The sequence below is a fragment of the Coturnix japonica genome, chromosome 11, assembly GCF_001577835.2.
Source record: "Coturnix japonica isolate 7356 chromosome 11, Coturnix japonica 2.1, whole genome shotgun sequence".
NCBI lineage: Eukaryota > Metazoa > Chordata > Aves > Galliformes > Phasianidae > Coturnix > Coturnix japonica.
The window spans coordinates 46640-70232 of record NC_029526.1 but is presented as its reverse complement, the minus strand read 5'-3'; the positions used below and the strand labels follow the sequence as shown (position 1 = coordinate 70232).

General features: G+C 39.8%; 1 pseudogene; it reads left to right on the top strand.

The window, feature by feature from the left end:
* Positions 1-9076: 9076 nt before the first annotated feature.
* Positions 9077-22156, top strand: LOC107319006 (annotated as a pseudogene).
* The last annotated feature ends 1437 nt before the right edge of the window (positions 22157-23593 follow it).

Here is a 23593-nt window from a genome sequence, read left to right as displayed (position 1 = left end):
ATACCCATATATATATGTATAAAAATTATTTTTATTATATTGTTCTTTGTGTGTATCACTTCTTAATCAGGAGGTAACAAATGAATCTATGGAAACAAGCAGCCCAAGCAAAAAAGCAAACAATTCAGACAATGATATTTTTCTCAGTATTTGATTTGAGTATTATATGTATGATAAACTTTTGTAGAGAAAATAATTTCAAACTGACTCTATGCCTTTTGAGATAGATTTCATCTCCAATGGCTTTCCTACCTGAATGTGTAGGTAGCTAACCAGACTCACCCTGAGTCCCTCATTTATATAGTAAGATCCAACAGACTGTAGCAAATGCTCAACACTTAATGCACACAGCAACTTAATAATGACAGACCCAGCATAAAAGAGAGAGGAAAAAAGTAAGCAAACAAATAAAACCAAAGAACCCACCAACAAGATCCTGCAGTTCATTCTTTTTAGTGAAGATTTCTCCTATTTTTTTTCAACAGTTCAGTGCTTATAATGATGTAGTTGAAACCCTTTAGGATGTCAATTCTGTTCTTAGAACTGTGTTTCAGTTATTTTACAGAAAGCTCTTTCCTAACACCAAAGAGCTGTGTGTCAGCGCTCATTTGAGTTAGAGAGCTCTTAGTTTCTTGTAGCATCAGAATAGATCTACTTTATTGTGTTCAACATACATCTTATATACCATCCACCTACAAATAAGAAGATCCGTTCCTCTAACAGTTCCTCTAATCAGCTAATTGGCCCTAAATTCTCCCAAACAACAGTGATAGAGGATGAAAGGTTTCTCAACTGTGAAAAGATTAACAGTGCATACAAAAGAACCTCCTGTTTATCTTTGAAGCTGTTTGCTCTTTGTCTTACACTCCAGTCTCGCAAGGCTTCACAGTGATAAGGTCTCTTTGGTGACTTGCTCACAGTTACATCTTCCCCCACAGCCAGTTTTGACTTGGTTTAAGCAACCTGATGTCAAAAAGCACCTTTTCCATGTATCTTAACAACAAAGAATATAGCTGCATAGTGCTAACTGCTTTTCTTGTCAAGCAGTTATTCAGGAGACCTGTTTAAAGGAAATGTTTTTAAATGTGTATTTTAATCATTCATTTTCAGAGGCCACTTCCAGACTTTTGTTGAGAGCCTCCTACAGATAATGTTTGTTACAAACTCCTTCATAGAGTTTTGATTTGGTAGGGTTTTGATTTTGAAAGCTGAATCTCATACTTCACTGCATCTGTTAAAACTGCAAGGGCTGATGTTTTCTTTAATAACTTTAAAGGATCAAAGTTCCATAAGTAGACTTTTGCTCATAAAACCAGCTGCTTTTCTCTCTAGGTGCTCTCTCTTCACATTGCTTACCATGATTTATGGATTCTAGCCCGATTCAAAATGTCATATCTTGACAAAGGCTTCTTTGAACTGCACAAGGCAGTGACACTTGCAGTTCAAGACTGCTGGAAAATAAAGGTAAACTCTTTTTTTACATACTTTGTGTTAGTTGGCTTGTTTTCACAAAAGAGAAGGAAATACTCATCTCCTGGAGTGATGGACTTGACTCCAGCTTAGTGTGCTAGTGACCAAATTCAGAGAATACGAACTCAATTAAGGCTGGTTTCAGCAGAGCAGTTTCACCATAAGCAGAGACAACTGAAAGTCCACTGACGTTTATTGGAACAATTCACAATTATTTTTTCATGTCACTAAGTGCAAGAGGACTACAGGTAGACTTGATGATATAAACATCTAAAAGGAAGTCAATAGCTGTTTGCATCTTTCAGATGCTTTTAACATATCTGCTGCTGAAGATTTGAAGGGGAAAAAATAAAGCTGCACAATGGAAAAATGTAAATGAAAGCCAATGTATCTCCTGAAAAAGTACCATAGTCATAATGCCTTCACTGGGCAATGGAGAATGTAAAAAGATGTAGGAAAGAAAAGCCTGACCCACTGTCAAATATTTGTTACTGCTGAACTTCACATGAAGATCTATGATCAGCCTGAAGAATGGGATGAGGAAGTGATGGGATACGTTAATTTGCATACAGGCTGATATAAAAAGAAACAGGTGAAAGGAGGTGTAGGATTATGACTGAAATAGGGGAATGGAGAGGAGAAAGTGAAAGATGAGTGCAAAAGAAAACAGTGAAGGAACAAGGATAAAATATGGTTTTCCATCTAGGTTCTAGTACTGAGACCCAATGATGATATGCTAATCTCCATACAAGAAGAACTGAGGAGAATAAATCAGGAAGAAAGGCCACAAAGTGACTAAGATGATAAAGCGGTCAGTAAAAATGCAGAGACCTCATCCTGCTGCCTCATCCCTCATGTGCTATAGGTTTCTGTAGGAATAGTTTGTGGACTGCACCCATTTTTTTAGGGCTGCTGACTAAAATCCTCACTTGGACACCAAACTCCCCACCATTTACTAAAGGTAAATGGCATCTAGACCAGTATTCTAATCTTCCAGTGAACAAGAAAATGCAGAATTCTTTCTTAATTTGGGACCATAGTAAGTCTTACTGACTTGAAGCTTAATTTGGCTTTACAGTGGTATAAAAATCTTGATGTTGAAGATCTTGGATTTTTAAAAATCCTTGCTTGCTTTCTTCTGCTTACATTTTCACGATTTCAAGCAGAAAAACACACCACTTAGGATCAAGCAAATTGAAAAGCTTGCATTTTGCTTAGTATCTGCAAAGGCTATGAAAGTCTGCTCGTGTTCTCCTACATCCTTGTGCTACATCTTGACAGGAAGGTCACCCATCCAGGTCTCCATCATTTCACTGGAACTCTTTAGGTATGTAGTTGATCTGGAGGTTTAGTGTTTCTCCACCCTGTCTTAATACTGCATAGTATGTCATGATCCAAAACCAATCATAAACTCTAGGGATGTGGACTAGCGTGCCTTTTCACAAAGCACTTAATAGTCTAGGAAAACACTTCTTATTGTTCACAATTACAGGAACTATAAATTGTATGATACTTGTTTAAGATTCCACTATTGAAAAGTGTCTAAATGCATTAATAAATTTGTGTGTTGCCCTTAATCACCAGATTACCTGCAGCCAGTAGTTGTGATACACAGAATCACAGAATGACCCGGATTGGAAGGGACTTCAAGGATCATGTAGTTCCAACCCCCCTGCCTGGCAGGGCCACCAAACATACACCTTTACTATATCAGGTTGCCCAGGGCCCTGTCCAACCAGGTCTTGAACACCTCCAAGGACGGGGCATCCACAACCTCCCTGGGCAGCCTGTTCCAGGACCTAACCACTCTCCTAGTAAAGAACTTCCCCCTAACATCCAACCTAAATCTTCCCTCTTTTAACTTAAGCCCAGATACTTAAGTATCTTCCCCCTGACATCCAATCTAAATCTTTTCTTCTTCAACTTAAAGCCATTTCCCCATGTCCTGCTGTAATCTGCTGCTGTAAAGAGTTGACTCCCCTCCTCTTTGTAGGTTCCCTTTAGGTACTGAAAGGTTGCAATGAGGTCACCCCACAGCCTTCTCTGTGCTCCCTCACACAGCCCATCTCCCTCAGCCTGCCTGTGTAGGAGAGGTGCTTCAGCCCTCTGATCATCTTTGTTGCCCTCCTCTGGACCCTCTCTAACAGGTCTCTGTCTTTCTTGTATTGGGGGTTCCAGACCTTTTTTGGTTAAGACCAAACATGTGTTTGCATTTCCTTTATATTGCCTTAGCTTGCAAGTGAACCACAAAACCAAGTTCAGATAGAAAAAGCAGATGCTCTGTTTTTTTGTGCATTGCTATGGATAGGTTTTAAAATGTATTCTTTGGGCACTTTGAATAGTTTAGAAGTTTTTTTTTCACTATTTGCTCCTTGAAATCTCAAAGGATAAAACTTTTGTTTCTGTCTTTTGATATGAACAAACTGAACAAATATGCATATGTGAAATAATAAACTGTCTCAAGCCTTCTTGCAGTTAGTCAGATACTGTCCTCAATGTGCATTTCCAGTCCTGCTGTAATGGTGGTATTCAATCAGTGAATACGGAATCCCGCAAACACTAACATACCAATCATCTTACTTGCTCTTCAGATTACCTACTTGTTTGTTCTTGTTCTTGCACATGGTTCAGGATCTCACTGTCTTTCCCTGTCCTTGACAGCAGTGCACAGTCACTAGGTCTGTCATACCAATTAATCCTTGCTGGAAGGCTTTATTCTAAGTATTTTACCAAAGTCAAAACAAAATAAAAAAACAACAACAACAAAGCAACCTACTTCTCACAGTCAATTTTTTTCTCTAAATGCTGCATAAGATAGTCATTGTTTGATCCTACAGAGATGTGTTCCTTGCCCAGTATTTATATATTTCCAGAATATGGGAGAGGCTTTAAATTTCCCTGGCTAAATTAAGTGTAGGGAAAACACTAGTACATTTCCTTATCATTTAACATGTTCATAAGTATCAAGAAATGTTTAATTAAATCTAGATTTAAATAAATTCTAGATCCACACTAGAAATTGCCCTATCTGTTTCTGGTTTCTCCAGATATGGATAAAAGTTATGCTTTAGAGTGGGTATTATTTGTTTTTTTGTTTTTTTTAACTGAAAACAGTACTGGAGAAAAGTAATCAGATGTGGAATTGTTCCAGCACTCTACTTACCCAGCATGTGGCACTCTAAAAATACAGAAGTAACTTGAACTATTTGCGTCAAAGAACTTGTTTTAAATTAAGACCTTTGAATTCTCTACAAAACCACCCCTAAGAAATGTAGTTAATTGTAAGGACTTTTACCAGTAGTGATTTTGCAGTAGTAGAGTGTGAGCCTGACAGGCTAATACCCTTAATAAGGGAAAACATTATTAATGAGTGCTTGATAGACGTGTAGACTAAACAGTGAAGGTATTGTTGATAATATTGAAATTAAGGAGAAAGTAGATCCTGTGTCTGAAGCAACTTGCTGCATTTCCTACCTTCTATAGGACCTTTTTTGCCTGTTCACCCTTGCCTCATCTCCTTTGTATTAATTTCACTTTCAAAAGGGTGTGTTGAACAAAGAAAGCTGATGCTGTTTGGATAGCTTTGGCTTTCAGGAAATAACACTGTGCATGAAAGCACGCTCACACTTCCCACTCACACTGTGCTTCCTCTCAAGCTCCAGAGCGCTAGCCACGTGATTTCTAGATAAAAGGGATTTTCCCAGCATCATAGGAGGATTAGGTAATTGTCCAATGATTTTTCCCCTCTCTGCTTGGGGGTGAAAGTTTGGCCCAAACCCATAGGTGGTTATCCGCTGAAGCTGTTTTAAAGGTGGGCTACACATAAAGGCACTCTGTGTGGAGTGGGAAGCTTGAATAAATGTAGTCAACCAAAAGACTGCTTTTTCCTAAAGTCTCTACTCCTTGCCCAGGAATCCCAGCTTTCAGTATCAAAGTAAAGCCTGAAGCCAAGCAGGAGCACAATTAGGCCTTACAGAGTTGTCACTGAACTTCAGGTTTTCTGGATCCTTGGTATTTTCTAGTCGAGCCTCCTGCTCAAAGCAGGAGTACTGGCAGTGCTCAGCCAGATCAGCAGTTGCTTTGCCTGGATGAATCCAGGAAACCTTACACGACAGAGACACTAAGGCTTGAGTGCTCCATTCCAGTGCTGCATTACCCACTTGGTAGAAAAGCAAGTTCTGGTTTGAAGCACAAAAGTAGAAACACCTTTTTCAGCCACTGGTGGTAAACTGCCCCTATGGAGAAGAATTTAACTCTTCAAAACTGATCTTCAAGTAGTTGTAGACTTGCAGTAGACCACCACTTAACCTCCTCCTTTGCCTAAGACTAGCTTCCTCAACCCGCTCTTCTTTGCTGTGTGCTCTAGGGCCCCAAATAATCTGCGAATGCCTACTGCATCCTCTCTGATTTCTCAGCATATTTCTTTGAATCATTTCTTATGTACTGAAGCATAATGGATTCTCTCTTTTTGACTGTACTTCTATTAATAGTCCTGTATGCAATTTGCTTCATTTGTGATGAGAAGCATACTGTTGGCTCATCATCAGCATAGATTCCACTGTAGCCCCCATATCCCCTTCAACAGTGGTATTTGTCAGCCAGTTCGTCTTTATTTCTTTGCAAATGAATGTCACTCCTATACTTACCTATCCTTCAACAAAATAATGACAGTTTTCAGCCTGTTTTAAGATCAAGGTGACTTACAGTGTTTAAGGGGATTTTGTACCTGGGATATCAGTTTGATCAACTGCAGAGATGATTGTTGGCTCCAAACACATCTATAATTGGACCTGGTACAATACAGTGTTTGTCAGTGTTATGTAATCTTTCTTTTCCCTTTGAGGTTCCTCATTTTGGGGGGGCTAGGGGGGAAAAACAGCAATTTGACCTCTTTTTCTGTCTAACTACAGGCAGCTAACAAATCAGCTCAAGCATACACATATGCAGCCACCAAGGAGTTACAGTGCGTATGTCCTACCAGGAAATTTTAGATGTTTGCTGGCAGCCAATGAAAGGAGAGATAAACAGTGCTGCTGACTCATGAGCAGGAAAAGCTCCAACTGCATTCACAGCAGACTCGCACTGGGTATCTGTTGCAGTATCACTAAACACCGGTCATTTTTATGCTTGTATTTCTGAAGGTAAGTTGCTGTTTGCTTCCAATTTCTTCTATTTGGGCATTTGGATATTAGTTTAACTTAGAAGAGTTTCTCACATGCTAAGAAAAACACTATAAATTACTTTTTAGAGTTACCTTTAAAGTTAGAAACTTGAAATAAATATAGGAAATAGGAAAATGTTAGGAAAAACTTCTCTGAATGAGCAGTGAGGCACTGTCAGAGGCTGCCCAGGGAGGGGGGGAAGTCACCATCCCTGGGGGTGTCCCACAGCTGTGGGGACGGGGCACTGATGGATGTGGGCAGTGGGCATGGTGAGGGTGGGCTCGGGTTGGACTTGAGGATCTGAGATGTCTTCTCCAGCCTTACTGACTCGGTGATTCTGTGAAATGGTTTTATAGTCATCTCCTTCCTGCCCCTAACCACTTGAACTAGGGGATGACAACAAAGTTTTTAAATAATACAAAAAAACCTTTAAAAATTATATAAAAAACAAAACAAAACAAAAACAAAAAACAACCAAAAACATTTTGTGATTTGATAATGAGATTTGAATTGGATCCAAGAGGAAAAAAAGCATTCAGAAGAGCAGAACTATTGGAAAAAATACCAAACTTAGCACCTGGGAGTTAGAGCGAGACTTTGTTGTCTGTAACTTCATTTAACCATATTCCATTACTAGTCCCTCCAACTATTGTAGCAACCTTATTAGAGCTCTGGATACATAATAGAGCTCTCATTTTAGGTGCTAAAATCAAACCAGTTTGAGTTCAGGCATGGAAGCAGATGTACAGACTCAAATAGAGGAACAATATTCCTCAGTATGATGTGGTTTGTAACAAAGACTGAATTGGTTTTCAATTTGTTTGTATAAATCACTAGCTAAATTAGGTTTTTATTAATGAAAAACAGGAGCTGCTCATAGCTTTTCTTTTTATCCAAAAAGGACTGCTTGATTCTACTTGAAAAGTAGAAACATTCAGGAATGGTTTAGGTCCCGTATTCATTATATGAGCTTATTTGGACTGTATGGAGTTCTGAGTAAATTATTTTGATTATTTAAAAGTTTATTTGTTTTATAATACAGCATTATGAGACATATTTTTTTACTGCCAGCCTTCTGATTGCCTCATATTTACTTAGGATTTGTAGATTTGCATGGTTTGTCTCTGCAATTTAAGGGATAAGTGGCTTATCTGGAAATTTATATTTATTCAGAGAAACCTTTTCTAAGTTTCTGAGACCACTAACTTGTCTTTCAGTGTCATATCTAAGTGAAATATCTAAGGTAGTGATTGCTTTCAAATTACAATAATTTTAAGAAGTCAGTAGTTCAACTGTGCTGTCATATTAAAATCAAATACTGTTGAAGCTGAGCTGGCCAATCAGCTGCACTTTGATTTACATTTTGATTGTAGTTAGATGAGATACTGAGTAATTGCCTTTTTTTTTTTTCGTGAGAATCAGTGAAACTCTTTCTTTCTGCCATTTAACTGTTAAATACTAAATTGTTGTCTACATAATTAAGTAGCATTTTAAGACATTATATCATTAATAATACCTATATATTTCAAAGTGATCAGATATAAATAATAAGAGCAATTATTTAGCACCTCACAGCACTGGATGGCAAGTTATGTCCTGAGCACTCTTCTGCAGTTAGTGTAATTTCCCTGTATTTATAATGAAGATCTGACACTGAGTGGTAAAGGGAAAGCTTTAGGATTGGGATAGGGTTATTCAGTGTGTAAGAGGTGACACAATGTCACTGTGCTTTGGCAGCACTGATGACTGACAGGCCTAAGAACTTATTTTGTCATTCTTTTCCCAAATCCGGCCATCAAGATATGGCCAAACCATTGCCATTAGTAGCCCAGGAGGATTTGATTAGTTTTACCTTGGCCAGTCCCTAAACACCTCTCCATTCCTAGAAATCCCCATTCATCAAGAGGCAGCTTGGAGGCAGTTATACTGAGAAACAAGCTCTACATACATATATAAAATATTTATATATAAAATATATAAAAATATTATATATATATATGTAATTTCTTTTATATATATATAATATTTCTTTTATTTTTATTTTATTTTATTTCTTTTATATATATATATATATTTTTTTTTTTTCCCTCTTAAAAATTTATAAAAGCAGAGTTTATTTCTGAAGTCATTATGTCTGCTGTAATGTCTGCAGACCACAACCAGTGATTCTCAGCATGCCATGTGCAATCTAACTTTTCCTGGAGGACCTTGAAGAGATTTCAGTTGAAGTTTGTCTAACCCAGCAAGTACATGTGAAGGAGCAGAGTGGTAAGATGAGGGAGGGATACATGTCAGGGTTAGAGGGCAGGGAGATGTGTGTACAAGTTATAAAACCAAACCACAGTAGGTGCTGGGCTCCACCTCGCTGCTGCAGAATTCCAGTGTGGTGACAGAGGCACAGAAGGTTTCCAAGAATAACCCAAAGATAGTGTTGATGAGGCAAGATGAAGGTATTTTAGGGAATGTGCTCTGTTTGTCAGAGTTAATGTTGTGCAACAACAAACCAGTTAAAACTAGTTAGCTGAGAATTGTGCAATTATAAGTTTCTGAGGACAGTATGGAGAAAAACGTATTTTTTAAAATCCATCATTTCACATCTTTTTCCTCCCTCTGAATTCCAAATCCTGCTATGTTCTTATGTTCATAGAAACATAGAATCACAGAATGTTTGCGTTGGAAGCTTATTAAAGTCCAACTAGTTCCAAGCCCCAGCCTGGCCCTGACCACCATGAGAAATGGGGCACCCACAGTTCTCTGGGCAGTAGTGCCAGGGCCTCACTGCCCTCTGAGTAAAGAAATTTCCTTCTAACATCTAACCTTAATCTTCCTTCTGTTTGTTTAAGGCTATTCCCCCTTGTACTGTCAATGCCAGACCATGTAAAAAGTCAGTCTCTCTCCTGTTTATAAGCTCTCTTCAAGTACTTGAAGGCTGCTGGGAGGTCTTCCTGGAGCCTTCTCTTCGCCAGGCTAAACAAACCCAACTCCTTCACTCTTTCTTCCTAGGAGCAGTACTCCAACTCTTTGATCATCTTCTTGGCCCTCCTCTGGACCTGCGCCAACAACTCCACATCGTTCTTATGCTGGGTGCCCTAGGCCTGGGTGCAGCATGGCAGATGGAGCCACACAAGGGCAGAGGAGAGGGGAACAACCCCGTCTCTCTCCCTGCTGCTGTCCCTATTAATGCATCCTGAGTTCTCTCACACTATGTTAAAAAACACACTGCACAAGATATTGCTTAATTTTCTTACAGTTGCTTGGAAGACGATATAGTATTGGTTTTAGTGGTAGAGTTATATTCAACCACATAGTTCTCTCTCATTCATGCAGCCTATGTAATCCCATCTCTAGCTGAATTTCCCTCCAGTCTAAACTGCCACTTGCCTTTGCTATATTTTAAAGGGAATGGAAGTTGCTGCTTCAGGATATAGCAAATATCAGATGCTGTAAGTCTGAATGTCTCTTGCCTTCTCTTGAGATTTACCACTACCAGAGACTTGTGGGGATAGCAACTGAGTGGATGATCAGTGGATCCCTCCACTCACTCAGTATGTAAGGTCTTTTTGTGACAAAACTAACTATGAGCTAAGCAAAAGAGAACAACCAGCATGCAAATTACAGACAGTAATCACAATCACAGCCAGTGTGCTATTTGATTCAGTGTTGTATTTTTATTTACTGTCAAATGAAAGTGTGAACAGTAACAGTTTCAACATACTCAAACCTGTACTTTGTGTTCTTTAGCATCAACTGTACCCAGATCTTACATTTCCTTTACTCATAAGGATCCTATCGAATGTGGCTGAAGAGCTACATTACCTACACAGCCTCCAGCCTGATGTCTGCCACTGTGGCATGAAACCGTCCAAAGTCCTTTTGGATGCACAGTACAGAGCCAAGGTGGGAATTCTCAGCCTAATCTTGCTAACATAAAATTCAGTGATTGCCTTATGTGTTTACTCTAACAACCAATATTTAGTTCTGACACCGAGGCACTGTTATTAAAACTTACGTTTTCTCCCATCTCTGTTATCTTTGTAGATAACAGATTATGATCTAACCAACTGGAGATAACAAAAACACCTGCAGGACTGTCAGGGAAAATGCCAGGATTTAGCACACATCGCTCCTGAAATACCTGAAAGAGGTCCTTCTTCACAGGAAGGTGATATTTACAGATGAGAGGGATTTCTAAGAGCAAGTCATATTTTGTCCTTCTCTCCTTCAGAAGCCATGGCTTAGATGAGTGTACTGTTTCTCTTTACTGGGTAAAAAGCTGGATAGGTGGGCCTGCAGAATTGTTGGTGAATGGAATCAAATCCAGCTGGCCACTGGTCATGAATGGTGTTTCCCAGGAGTCAGTATTCAGGCTAGCAAGGTTTATTATCTTTATTGATGATCTGGATGAGGGAATCAAGTGCAGTCTCAGTAAGTCTGCAGATGACACCAAGTTGGAAGGAAGAGTTGATCTGCATGAGGGCAGGAGGGCCCTTCAGAGGGATCTGGACAGGCTGTATTGGTGGGCTGAAGCCTACTGTATGAGCTTCAACAAGATCAAGTGCTAAGCCCTGCTCTTTGGTCACAACAACCCGTGCAGTGCTTCAGGCTTGGTGCAGAGTGGTTGAAAGCTGCATGGAGAAAAAGGATTTGGGGGTATTGGTTGATGTTTGGCTGAACACAAGCCAGCAGTGTGCCCAGGTGGCCAGGAAGGCCAACAGCATCCTGGTTTGTATAAGAAAAAGTGCAGCCAGCAGGAGCAGGGAAATGATTGTCCCTGTGTACAACGTTGGTGAGGCCACACCTCAAGTGCTGTGTATAGTTATAGGCCTCTCACTACAAGAAAGACATTGATGCCCTGAAGCACATCCAGAGAAGGACAACAAAGCTCTGAAGGACCTGGAGCAGAAGCCTTACAAGCTTTACAAGGGGTGGCTGGGGGAGCTGGGATTATTCAGTCTGAAAAAGAGGTGATCTCATTGCTCTCTACAGCCCCTAACAAGAAGTTGTAGTGAGGTGGGGGTCAGCCTCTGCTTTTATTGGAATCAATTTCAGGAAGAACTGCTTATGCTCAGAAAAAAATGAAGCTTTTGTCTCAACGGTTTCCCACTGGGGAGGTTCTGTGGAATCTGCTAAAATAATCTACTGAGACACTTAATTATTCTTCTAACTTTAGGGATTTCTACAAAGGAGGAAGATTATCTACTGAATCATAGAATCATATAATCACAAAGTTGGAAAGGACCTACAAGGTCATCTAGTCCAACAGTCCTCTCATTACCATTGCTACCACAGCTACTAAACCATATCATGTAGCTCCACATTCAGATGCCTCTTGAACACTGCCAGGGACAGTGACTCCACAACCTCCCTGGGCAGCCATTCCAGTGCCTGACCACTCTTATGAGCGAAGAAGTTTTTCCTTATGTCTTATCTAAACCTTTTAGGTGCCTCAATAATGAGACAAATTGCAACTTCTGTCCCTACAGATGTGTATCTTTATAAACGGCTTATACACAGCCCATGCTATAACATTACAGGTAACTTTTAAGTAGGACACTCGTCTCTCACAGTTTTTATGGAAGCAACAAATTAGACTTCTTCCTTACTGCCAGAGTCATGCACTAAGATGAGTCAAGCAATGCACACACTTGAGAACTATAAATGATGTGACTTGTCTGCCTTTTTTCGTAAACACTAGATTTTTGCACAGCAAGAGTGGAGGTTTATTTTCATTCATTTCCAACTTGTAATTCTTTTTTAATTTTAGATGCTTAGATATAACTCATTGCATGAGATAGGTGTGTGTCTAGACTACAGTGCAGTAAAGAAAGCAAAGGATCATATGTGAAATAATGCTTAGCTGCGTGTTAACTACGTGTACATCCACATTACATTAATATTTTCCTAGGTAACATTTAAGTAAAAGAACTCCAGATTTTATATGGAAATCTGACAGAAGAGGGAGTAAAACACCACATGGTTCAGCTCTGCAGCCAGACTCAAGGATGTAGTTAAGTTTATACTAGAATTGCTTCTTCCCCTACAGGTTGCTTTACTTCCAACTGTAGTCTGCTTTCTCCCTTCCAGTAGATTACCTGATTCTGCCTCTAACCCCTTGAGACCAAGGGATTTTTAATCAAATAACTGTATTTTATATCATGTGAATTGCAGGTTATACACATAGATCATGATATCACTGGAATACTTCCTAGAACATTAGAAAAGAAAAAATATATATATAATACTTGGAGCTCCAGCAAAATTTGCTGGAAGAAAACAAACACAGGGGGTCAGAATCAAGTTTTTCATAGGTTAACTGACTGATATGCTGTTGAGTACCTAATGTAATGTCCCGCTTTCTCAGCTGCTATTTAGATTAGATGGAAATAAAACAAAAATGATAGAGAAAGGAGAACAGAATGTTCTGATGTTCACAAAAGCAATTGTAGTTAACAAGTGCAGTGTTTGAGGCACGGACTCAGATGTGAACGATCCAAATCATTTATTACAAGTTCTCACATCCCTTATATACCTTCACAAGTTGTTATTTTCTAACTTTCCCATCCACCCTTACAACTTTCCCAACCACCCTTACATGTCAACAAAGCATTCTACAAAACACTTTTCAACTGTCCATGCAGGCATGTATCCAATCAGAACTGTGAGACCCTTCTCCTTGCAGAGGTGTCCTTGATTCTTACGCTGTTTATCTTGCTCCACAGCTGCTGCTCTGAACAGCTTTTCTTGTATTCCCACAAACAAGCAACTCGAAAATTGTCACCCTCACGAATCCTATGTAAGTAACATCTAACTTGATTCACTGTTTTATAAAAACAGTTCAGTTGAAAACAGAAGCTTAATAATTCAGGAGAAAGGAGCTCTTCAGATTAAGGATGATTTGGGCGCCTCCGGTGGCGCAGTGGTAGGAATGCCGCTTGCAACACCGGAGGCCCGGGTTCAAATCCCCCCTGTGGCGCAAGTGGTAGAAGTGCCGCTCTGCTACACAGGAGGCTCGAATCCCGGGGGTTGGACTCGATGATCTCTAAGGTCCCTTCCAACCCGCACAAGACTGTGATACTGTGATTTGGATAGGTTTAGGAAAATTCCTTTCTTAAATCAATAAATGTGCTCTTTGAAATGATGAGAACATGAATATTGATTCCAAACTAATTAATATGATTATTATATATATATGTATAAAATTTGGTATACTGTCTGGGAGAGCACAGGCAGACAGAAACCCTTTGAAGGTATTTCTCTATTGCTCACATCTTATTTTGTTGCACCATTATTTTCTACAAATTCCTTTACTGTAGAGAAATGATGGCACCAACAGCACTGTCTGTTCGAACAGCCCTCTGTCTTCTGTTACAGTTAGAACACAGTTTGCATAAAGCATGATGTAACAATTGCCATAGTCTAAGAATGATCCCTCATTTATAGTGGTGGACCTCAAAGAAAGACTTTGTTACTGCAGGCTCAGTTCTTTATGGCAAAGCTGATCAAAGGACTGCATTTTGCAGGCTAAGTGTTATAAAAGCGCTGCATAGAATGGTACAGTGCTGTTCACACAGCTTTCATCTACCACTGCCATCTCGTGGCTGCACCTCTTCTTAGGACTGATTACACATTGTAAGGCTTTATATAAAACTGCGCACTAACGATGTAATAAATACATGTATATCTGATGTATTAATTTGATTTATTGGTTTGGACAGAGATTTTTATCCTGAAGTGGCCTATAGCAATAGGTGGTTATGGTTATTTTTAAAGACCAGCATATCTACTACCAAGGGTGTAAATAATATTTTTACTTTTGCCCTTAAAAACAAATCCCGGGACCTTGACCGTCTGAGGGAGAGAGACACAGTCATGGATGCCATGAGGTCTTCTCTCAATTTATTGCTGTGTCACACTCCTTATATACCATCCTAATTCCCGTGCAGACGCATACACCTGCTACGCAAAACCTAATGCACACAAGAGGACCTATACACACACCTACCTCAGCCCCCTGCCCATTAACTCCCTAACCTACAGGCTGTAACTCAGCTATTCTAGAACACTCTATCTACTCAGAACTACTGTATGCACTCATAAATCTTTACAAAGACAACTTAGTACCCCAACAAACATGGTGTATCTAAAATGCTTTATTCCTTCTACAGAAAGTGTAGACCTTCGAAATGGGATTTTGATGAGTATAAGTAAGAAGGAAATTTCCACTGCAGTCTACAATCTGATGCATGTAAAGGTTTCTGCAAAATTAAGTTTTGTTACTTGGTTTATTGACTGCAATCTTTGCAATCCAAGACAGAAGAGCTTTTGAATTTACTGCTTTACTGGACGTGCTGGCGAGTACCCTTTGGCACCTCAAGTTCATTCGGGTATTGTAGAAAACAGATACTGTGAGCTGTTCTGGATGATCTTCTCTAGAAACCTCATCAGTTGCTATCTAAGGTCACAAAAACAATAGTGTCTTTCCGGTCACCAGTTATAATCAATTACAGCTTGCTATCTGTCTATCTCCATGCATATCTACATTGCCGTGGGAAACCTGTCACAAATCTGATGGCCTCAAATGCAGCTATATCTATCAGACTTGGTAGACACAGTGAGGAAACTACAGTGGCATGTTTCAGACACTGAACAAGTATTCAGACTCCATCTGAACTTGCAAAATCCATTCTGTGTGGTTGCTTTTCTTGCTGTGCTTATGTGAGCTACCTAAGTTAAGGCACACCAGATTATTCTTATATGTTGCAATCATATTCTGCACTTATAAAATAAATTTGATTGATGCTTTAATAGTTCACATAGTTATGGTCCAAGTCATTTTATTACTACTGAAGCTTATAGAATATTTGATAATACATCTCTACAAAATTTAGCACTTCAGTCCCCCTTGAGTAAGATTTTATTTTTCTATTTGCTAAATCAAAAGCAATCATTATTATTGTTTAAATAACTAGAGAGATAATATGTCCAAAATGACTGAAAAAGCTACAAGAGATGTTTAAAATGAATTCAGAAGAGCTGAAGGGTAATGAGTTGAACAAATCTGCTGCAGATGTACAAAATGGAAAAAACAGTTTTAAGTATCAAGGTATCATTGTAGCAGACATCATTTGGTATACTAAACACAGGATGCTCCTGCATATGGATACTTGAAGAACATGTTATTGCTAGCCCAAGATAAGGGCTATTTTCATCTTCTAGGGAGCCGCAGGGAGGTGGTGGAGTAACGGACCCTGGAGGTGTTCAAGGAACATTCAGACGTTGTGTTGAGGGACATGGTCTAGTGAGAACTATTGGTGATGGGTGGATGGATGGACTGGGTGATCCTGTAGGTCTTTTCCAACCTTGGTGATTCTCTGATTCTGAGCAAAGTCAGATTCTGTATCCACTTACATGCTAAAATGCAGAGTTGCTACCAAGTTGTTCTACGTAGTTCACAATATTATTATGCATCAGCATGCCTGGCAGTATAAAGTACATTGTCCCTGTAAATTATTGGTGTCAGTGTAAGTTCTTGCTCCTTACAACTGTGAATTGAGCAAATGTTCTGTATTCCTACTAGTGCTGCTGTTCTGTTTTTTTTTTGTTTTTTTTTTCCAGGAGACAGCAATTAATGCATGCAAAATTCAGAAGTATACACATTGCAGATAGGCATACAGAACTCAGAAGTGAGCACACGGCATTTATTTGAGAATCTTACAGGAGTCTTTTATAAGCTTCTTGCTTCTCCTGACAGTGCTGACGCTGCATAATATAAATGCTGTAGGGCAAAACGTCCCCAAGCCTTTATTTTGTCCCTAACAAAGACATGTGGTTAAGCTACAAAACCCTGTTTTACCCTCCTATAAGCAGCAGACTCTTGCTTTTGCAAAAAGACTCTCCACTTGGAAGACATTTTGAACATCTCCTTCATGAGGAGGTCCCAGTGATATGGCAAAAACCTAGCCTTTTTTGTGGTGTTTTCAAAATCCCAGATGGGAACAAAGCCCCCCAAAAGCTTGAATTCTAGTATTTGCAACTCATTTTCTTGAAGAGTAAGGACAACTGCTCTGTGATCACTGCATTGTATCACTACCACCCGTTTTCAAGGTGATAGTGACACTTGCTGCAGGCCTGCCAATACCGAAAGAACCAAAGCTCGTGTAGCTGGATAAGAGCTAACCTTAACTAGACAATTCTAGAATTAGAATAGAATTGTCATGGCTGCTGGCAGCACAGGCTGCAGAAGCAATTAAGGACAGCCATAGGACAGGTAGCCTATGGGTCTTTGCTGCCACAGCAACCTAGGCGACTAGCTGAAGTTGAATTAGTATGCCTACAGGCTGAACAACTGCACGCCCACCCTTCCCAGAACTGTGACACAACCTTAAGTTCCAAGAAATAACTGCTTGCAAATGGTTTTGCAAGAAGATTTTCAAGATAATTCTCCATTTTAATCTTTTTTAGATCATCTGTCAACAAAAACTCAGCCAAGTAATGAGAAAGAAAATCCCTCCTGTAGTACCAAGTTTGTCACCTGTACTTGGTAGCTGTACAGATATTGCAGGAAGAGAAAATATTCTTGAGGCTGATCTGACAAATCTTATCGCACAGGACTCAACAAAGGAAGGTCTCCACCTTGAAACATATTCAGCTCTAACTATACCAAGGAAAATAATTACTATTTGTTCCACATACCCACATATTTTTCAAGCACAGTTGTCCATTTTTAGAGCTTTGCTCTCTACTGGTATCATTCATAGCATGAGCTCACTGCAGAAGTGCTTTTTCTGTATTCTTCACACCTTTGGAAACAGAAGTTGAGCCACAGGAAATCAATTCACTTATAATAACATTTGCATTTCCAAGCATTTTACTTCTTACCAATAGCTGCTGGACTTATAGAATTTTCTGTAACTTAAGAAAGAAATTCCTACAGAATTCCTGAAAAACACAGAAGCATGTTGTAGTATATGCCAAAATCTTCCCAGGAATAGTGTCCTATCAAGTACCCAAAGAACAGCTAGTAATAAAAAGGTGCTCTAGTCATATGATATGTATTATGTTTTGTTGCTGGTAATTTAAGGGTCTCGTTCATTTAAAACTTTGTGGTTTGTTTGTTTGTTTGTTGTTGTTGTTGTTGTTTTGTTGTTTTTTTTTAAAGATTACCCATACTCTGACAAAAGAAAACCTTGTTGTACTCTTCCCTTACCTGGTCCAACTGCAGGCAGAGAAAACTGTCAGCATAAGGATCCACCACCAACACTTAAGCACAGTCCACAAACTATGCACCCTGAACAACCAGTGACAGGTAAGACTCCTCGTCCAGTTAGAGAGGGCAGCGTTCTCCCAGACCATATCTTATTCAGTGGTTACATTGTTTAGAGATTCATCGAAATAGATAATCTTTTTCTGAATTATCTGACACAGTTTCAGTTACTTAGTGCAATTACTCTTCAAAAAATGCTATCTCACATTAGTCTATTGGTGTACGGCCCTTATGTTTTCAGAAGACTGGGCACTGGCCACTAAGAATACTGGCCTGTTCTTTCCCTGGGTCGTATTCCAGTTGAGAACAAGCTTGAAAAGACCATAATAAAAACACAGAATTTGTATCACAGCATTAACTGTTTACTAAAGTATGGGCATTTTTTTTCTTTTTTTCTTTTCTCTTTTGTAGTTTTAAGCTGAGTATTTCATACAGCTACAAAAATGATGCTGACTATAGAAAAGGGTGATGAGGAGAAGGGGATAACCACTTATTTCCTTCCTTATATGGTCTCAGATTTTGCTACTGAGCTAGGAACTGATCAGTAGGAAAGCTTCTGGCTTGTGAAGCCTGCCTCTGCCTGCAGGTGAAAAGCACATTTTCTTGCTTTGTTGTTTGAAATTTGCCAATTTCTGCATCCGGTTGCTTATTTATTTCAGTTTACTCCTGAGTGATGGCATAATTTCAGGATAAAGCAGCAGACTAGTATGTGCAGGAAAAGTTCATCTCAGAACTCTACTGTCAACACTATGAAATCAGAATGAGAGAAGCACATTCTCTACAGTAACAATGGTGTTTGGTTATTACTTTTCTCTTGGTTTACAGTACTTACTGTACACTCAAAACCTGAGTGTCTGCACTAAATACTCTGAGAGGCACAAGGCTCATCAGTTAGTGAAGAGGTAGAACCCAGTGCTCTTGATCACTTTTGCCAAAAGTATTAGTTTTGCTATTAGTTTGGCATTGACAAATATTCATGTTCCTGATTTCACAACACATTTCAAACAAACCTAGTATCCTGGGCTATCTGTTAGCTGTTCTTCCATGTTCTTCAGGACAGCATTGCCTCATTTATATGGTGCCAAACTGCTTTGCACACGGTTTGTTCATGCTAGGCTGAATAGGGCCAGACGTGAACAATCTTGTCATGTCTTGTCACGTCTTGTCACATCAAAACAATATTGTCTGGAGGGAGATGACACGGCAGGTGTGGGATGACCAGGAGATCAGACCTAGCCAGCATGGGTTCGTGAAGGGCAGCTCCTGCTTGACCAATCTGATCTCCTTCTACGATCCTGTGACCCATCTAATAAATGAAGGAAAGGCTGTTGATGTGCTCTACTTAGACTTCAGCAAAGCCTTTGACACTGTCTCCCATGCTGTTCTCCTACAAAAGCTGGCAGCCTGTGGCTTGGATGGATACACTCTTGGCCGGGTAAGGAGCTGGCTGGAGGGCCGGGCCCAGAGAGTGGTGGTAAATGGAGTTAAATCCAGTTGGAGACCAGTCATGAGTGGAGTTCCCCAGGGGTCAGTGCTGGGACCTGTCCTCTTCAATACCTTTATTGATGACTTGGATGAGGGCATTGAGTGCACCCTCAGTAAGTTTGCGGATGACACCAAATTGGCAGGGAGTGTCAATCTGCCTGAGTGTAGCGAGGCCCTGCAGAGGGATCTGGATAGGCTGGAGAGCTGGGCCGAAGCCAACGGGATGAAGTTCAACAAGACCAAATGCCGGGTCCTGCACTTTGGCCACAACAACCCCAAGCGGTGCTATCGGTTTGGGGCGGAGTGGCTGGAGGATTGTGTGGAGGAAACAGACCTGGGGGTACTGATTGATGCTCGACTGAACATGAGCCGACAGTGTGCCCAGGTGGCCAAGAAGGCCAACGGCATCCTGGCTTGCATCAAAAACAGTGTTACTAGCAGCAACGGGGAGGTAATTGTCCCCCTGTACTCGGCACTGGTGCAGCCACACCTCGAGTACTGTGTTCACTTTTGGGCCCCTCACTGCAAGAAAGACATTGTGGCCCTGGAACGCGTTCAGAGGAGGGCTACAAAGCTGGTGAGGGGTCTGGAGCACAGGCCTTATGAGGAGAGGCTGAGGGAGCTGGGATTGTTCAGCCTGGAGAAGAGGAGGCTCAGGGGAGACCTTCTTGCTCTCTCTAATTTCCTGAAGGGAGGTTGTAGTGAGCTGGGGCTCGGCCTCTTCTCTCGTGTAATCAGTGATAGAACTAGAGGGAATGGTTTTAAGCTGCGCCAGGGGAGATTCAGGCTGAACATTAGGAAATATTACTTCTCAGAAAGGGTAGTTAGGCATTGGAATGCACTGCCCAGGGAGGTGGTGGAGTCACCGACCATGGGAGTGTTCAAGAAACGCTTGGATGTGGTGCTGAGGAATATGATTTAGCCTGGAAGTATTGGTAATGGTTGGACTAGATGATCTTCTAGGTCTTTTCCAACCTTGATAATTCTGTGAATCTGAACAGTCTTTAGAAACACTGATTTTCTGAAATTGGATTCTCATGATTTTCAAACAAAAGATGGGAGTTCATCATACTACTTGTGAACAAAGAACACAAACCAACTCTTCCTTTCTTCTTTCTCAACAGAGATTAAATTTCTACATGCATCAGTGTTGATGCTATCACTTGCTAACAACCTGTCATGGTTTTGTAATGTTGCTGTCAATATTCCGCATCATAACATCATCTGCATTATGGATCATTAAAGGGCTCGTGCTCCGGTTCCGGAGCAAAATTACAAAATCATGACACAACCTCTCGAAGAAAAGAGTACTTAGTGTATCTTGTTTGCTTTTCTTTTTCACCCAAGGTCCTTGCTGCAAAGGAAACTGCAGTCAAGTACTGGCCAGCCATAGGGGAACCATCCTGAGCTGCATGACAGAAGGACGCCTCAACCACATCCTTGACATCCTTCGCTCACAGCAAAAGCTGTCCCGAATGGATTATGAAACAATCATTTCTTACCCGACAGTGACCAGCCGTGCTAGGGCACTGCTAGATATTTGCCTCTGCCTTGGAGAAAGGGCAGCACAGGTTGTAGTGACTGTTCTAACAGTGAACAAATGCAGTCCTCTGGCATAAGGCAGCCATCGCATTGGCTGTCCTCAGACAAGCAGGCTGCTGCTGTGACATCATTTTGAGGTTTGCTACATGGATCAGAGCTCTGGTAATTTGGAGTGGCAGTGATTCACATTCATTCCTCATTGAAAGCAGTTCTTCCTCCGGCCTATGGTTGTAATCCACTCAAGGAAAAAAAAACCAAACAAAAAAAAACCAAAACAAAACAAAAAAAAAAACTACCTGGATGAAAAGATCACATCAACCAACTGCCTGCAGAAATTACCAAGAATGGTTTAACAAATTCTGAGTCAGTCAAATAACACCGTATTTCCTTGATTCTGGAAGTCAGAAAAATGGATTATGAGATTTTGGAGATCACTATCACTTAATCACTTTTGTTCTATGGAAGAACAAAAGTTATTAAGTCCTTCCAACTAAGGACAGTGAAGAACATTGTACTGTATGAGGAGAAAAAATAGATTGCCTTTCACTGAACTCAGCACTGAACCAGCTGTCACTGTGAATTAAGAAATATTTATTAATTCTTAATATAAGTCTTGGAAATTTTACATTATGCATCCAAATCATTTTATTTTTCTTCACAAATGGTCATATGAAAACATGGCACTGATAACAGCATTTTGGCTTAAAGTATTGGTAAATAGAAAAGCACTGATACCTTACAGTCATGTCATTCTCTAAGTGTGTCTGCAGTGCAAATGTAAAGGAGGAAGAGGAGGTGCCAAGGTGGTCATTTTTGAAATGGTGGTTCTGCAGAACTGTAAAGAAAAGAGTACCAAGATTATAATGAAAATGAGATTATAAAAGTGTTGTTTTTTGAAAACAGAGTGGGATTTGTTCAGGCTGCAATGCACTGGATTAACATGAGCAAATTTGTTCTATTTCAGGTACAAAACTATGCCATTCCATTTCCCTGTATTGCATTTGTTCTCTGCAGTTTCAAACTGCCCATCTAATTCAGTAGTTTGACAAGCTGTAAAATTAAATTAAGTAATAATGTTTTTTATGCACAGTTGAAAAAAGAGACTTATTTAGTTTACTACAGTATTACTGGAACCGTAAACTTTAGCTAGAAATTATTGTTATATACATTCATTAAACTTTATGATTGTCTTGAAATTATATATTGACAGAATTAAAATCAGTGTCTGAAAGAATGTGTTGAAAATGGTTTTGCCTGTGAAGGGAACTAACACAGACTTCACTTCTGAATGTTTTTTCCAAAGACCAAATTAGCCTTTAGCAAGAAGGGATGTCTCGCTCACAAGGAAGAAAACTGCTGTCACAGTGTTTTGCTTGTTTAGAAGGTATAAGATAATCAGAGTAAAGCAGAAAATCATTTTTTTGTAGGAATTATTTATAGACTTTTAAGAGGGAAACTAACAATATTATTGAAACCCAATTATCAACTTTCAGTAATTAGTCCATTTGGTTCTTCTGCAAGACATTTTTACCATTCTGACAGATGTGCCAGCTGCTGGACTATGCTAATTTCTGCCTTTTTTTTTTTTTTTTTTTTTTAATTTACATAGGAATAGTTTGGGATCTTACTTTTCTTGAAACAGCTTCTTATTTGAGAATTTCAGATGAAGCCAGACATAGCCCCAGTTTCAATTAGTAATTAGACAAGTGCCACAAGATGGGTGGGAGCAGAATTTATCTGGGACAGATTTTATTCCCATATTTGGCTTTTCCAGTTTAAATATATAGGATGTGACCTGTCGGAGTTACAGATCCTTTATGACGTGCGGAATCAGTCTCTATAGCCAGAACTAGGTTATAAAGCAGGTATGTGTTTATTCAGCGCTGGGCACATGGGGGATCAATCCTTATATCATGCGCATCGATAGACAGGAGCATTAGAAAGTTATAGAGCAAGCATACACACATTCAACAGATTACCAAAAAATCATTAACATATTCATTGTTTTTCCAGGACTCATTTACATGCTGTCCCACCTGTTGATGCATGTGCAGTCCGTAGAAGGGGTCTTGCTCTGGTGGTCATTGGGATGATGTCAGAAGTCTGCCTCAGGTTGACCTTCCTTCTTTGACCCAGCTCCTTCACTCAGTCTGGACAAAACCAGTTTCTATGGCTACCTTTCCCTTATGTATACCCAGCTGTATTGTCTTAACTACAGCAATGTCAACATGTCTCACTGGTCCTTTTCTTCTGACATTTCCTAAAGCCTGGGATACATAATCTTCATGAAAGACCCCTATTTACCTGATCCCTACTTCCAATTCCACCCTTTTCTTGAATCTAGCAAAATCTTGTACTAAATGATTCCATTTCTAGAAAGTGAATTTCTAAAATAACTTCCATTTTCCATCTTCTGCTGTAATCTATGTCTTTTCCAATCCTCGTAGCTATTTCCTGTATCTTTGCAAAGCCACATCACACATCGTGACATTATACACATCAAAACAAGCAAGGCAACGCAAGCCAGAAACAATTGTTTTAACTAGGCAAAGTTGGGGAACCAATCAGTTAACTTTTCCAGCAACCCTGTAAAACCAAAGGAAGTGTCATCCCATGAAATCTGATGGAGCACTTCAGTACATTTCCATATAGTCTGCAAGTCAATTTCTAC